The following is a 2,549-nucleotide window of genomic DNA, read 5'->3' on the forward strand; positions in this document are numbered from 1 at the left end:
ACCCAATTATTGCTTGAGATATCCGTTCATTATTTGAAAGTTATCAATTCTTGAACGTTGAAACAATCTAATGACCAGGAGTCACAAAAAAAATAATAAATACCTGAAGTTCCTGGTGGTGGTGCTGGGCCAGATGTTCCTGGTGGTGGTGCTGGGCCAGATGTACCTGGTGGTGGTGCTGGGCCAGAAGTTCCTGGTGGTGGTGCTGGGCCAGAGGTTCCTGGCTCTGTTGAAATCAAAAACATAAGACGTCAATATAACTACAGTTAAGAAGGGGTAAAAGAATACAGATTTGGTTCACAAGAGAAGTTGGATCAATTTAAGAAATTATCTCAAACTAATCTGAATCGAACTTGATGAATTGACTGCCAGAGGTACACACTACTGAGGGAGCGAGGTGCCCACTGTATGGCTGTACAGCTTTATAATCTCTTTCCCAGCCACGACTCTATGAGTTTCGCCTATTTTTAGCATCTGCCCCCCCGTTTTGCTCCCGATTTTTGCTTAATATGAAAGTGCTATTACTTTTAGGCTTTTGCCAATATTTCAAGAACATAATTGGAGTGAAATGTTAAAATTTTGTTTAGCAGTTTTGAAAAAACTGCACCACCTGAGCCTGTCAGCAAAATATTTGGAATAGCCTGGCATCTGCCCGATACTAAATGGCTAGTCAGCGTCGGTGAGATACGTATCGGGTTTTTTAAAATGAATCATCTACAGGATCCTTGATAAATATAGCCTTGCTTCTGGGTGTGGCAGAAAAGTTCAGCTTGAATTTCCATAAAGTTCAGTTGCCACTGTACATGTTTTTTTTGGTTTCTTTTAGTAGAGGAGTTACGGTGCTCGCAACTGTATAAGGTCATATGAGCGCCAAGGGATGGATGTCTACAGAAAAGTCTTTATAGCGAATCGGGCTTACTCTGCTCACCTCTCTAGCTTCAGCAGCCAAAAGTCTGTTTCGACTTTCGAGGCACCCGGAAATAGCGGGTCACAAGAGTGTGACAAACATACACAAGAAGTAGAGGAAAATGAAGATGGTAAAGATTAGGAAAGAAAAAGCAGCAGTTCCCTGTTGTAGTTCAGGCACAGTTATGAGCGTGAGGATGGATCAACCCAATTTCAATTCTACAATGCATAAGAACGAGAATTTCCCCCACCATCCTTGGGCAATGGCCTAAAGACATTTCAGTCAGTGGCATGGCCCATGGGGTGGGGGGGGGGGACTGTACATGCATTTGGTTTCTTCTCGTTTTTCCCCAACACGGCATTCGCACGAAACAAATCTAGATGAGTCAAAACTAGCCACAGTTAGCATCTAGTCTCTAATCCAGTCATCCACCTGTCAAGATGGCTGTCGACACTATCCCATTTACCCCCCCAGCCGGGCTGTATCCCCAACTTCATGCTCGTCCCAAGGTGGGCAGCATAGTGAGGTTTGACCGTATACCACAAAAAGAAACTACACACACATATACACACATATACACACATATACACACATAAACATGCCGTAAAATTACATATTTCCTTTATGCCCTGCTACCAATAGTCCAGCGCTACAGCGATGACCCACCTGTGCACACTTTAGCTGTCACACTGTCATCTTCATTAACCAAAATGATAACTGGAATGTTACCACTTGGAATGTCATCATTGCCTGTCAGCTCCTGTACAAGATTATACCAATAGGAACAAGTGATGAAGTGCCAACGCAAGAGTATACTTCTCAAGTCTAAATAACTTAAGTGCACAGTTATTACATATCCATATGTTTTGCAACTGAGGTAACATATCTAGGTCACTAATTTTTCTTCTAAAATACATTAAAGTCAAAAAGGACATTTTTTTTCAAGTTTTCTTTTTAGCAAGACAGGTACAAGAATTAGACTTATTTTGATGCATTGGGAGGATAATTCTTTATTTAACACAATATTGCATTCAAGGCGACAGAATCTGCGCTTCAAACATAGGAAGAATTATCCATGAAAGAAGCTGCTTGAAGACAACCTTGAGACCATCTTAAGCCAAATTGACCGTCTGCATAGACGAAAAGAGCCGTATATTGCATTCAATAACAAAACGCTTAGAAGCACTTTTACCATGTCATAATAAAAGCACAATTTAGAGATTGAAAAAAAGAAAATTGTAATCATCAAAGCACAAGAGAAGTATACGATTAAATTTCAAAGCAAAGAAATGGTGGCAAAATAAGATTGTGTCACATACCTCAACAGTAAACAGCTGTTGATCATCAGATGGGTTTGATGGGTATTCTTGACCCAGGACAGAGGTGAAGCCAACAACCACACGAACTTCTCCAGTAGTTTCAACGTTGTATGCATACACAACTGAGTATTCTGGGACTGAAACGTTTGGGGAGACTATTGAAATAACAATGGAAAGTAAAGGTAATCATGTTCTAATGACATTATTTTAAACATGTCACAGGCTTTGCTTGCTTCATCACATGTAGGCTAGAAAGGATTTGTCACATATTAAGAAGCACAGAGAGACTTCAGATTTCAGCTTTCGTTTTGAAAGTATATATA

General features: G+C 40.4%; 1 long non-coding RNA gene across 1 annotated transcript in view; it reads right to left on the minus strand.

Moving 5' to 3' along the window:
* Positions 1-186: 186 nt before the first annotated feature.
* The window catches only part of LOC101846361, a 4,801-nt gene continuing 2,438 nt past the window's right edge, over positions 187-2,549 (minus strand). The window contains exons 4-6 of the long non-coding RNA XR_001184960.1: positions 2,227-2,363; positions 1,574-1,667; positions 187-226 (exon numbers count right to left, since the gene is read on the minus strand). This is a non-coding gene — a long non-coding RNA (uncharacterized LOC101846361). The remainder of the gene's footprint in view (positions 227-1,573; positions 1,668-2,226; positions 2,364-2,549) is intronic.

Source organism: Aplysia californica, unplaced genomic scaffold, assembly GCF_000002075.1.
Source record: "Aplysia californica isolate F4 #8 unplaced genomic scaffold, AplCal3.0 scaffold00283, whole genome shotgun sequence".
Lineage (NCBI taxonomy): Eukaryota > Metazoa > Mollusca > Gastropoda > Aplysiida > Aplysiidae > Aplysia > Aplysia californica.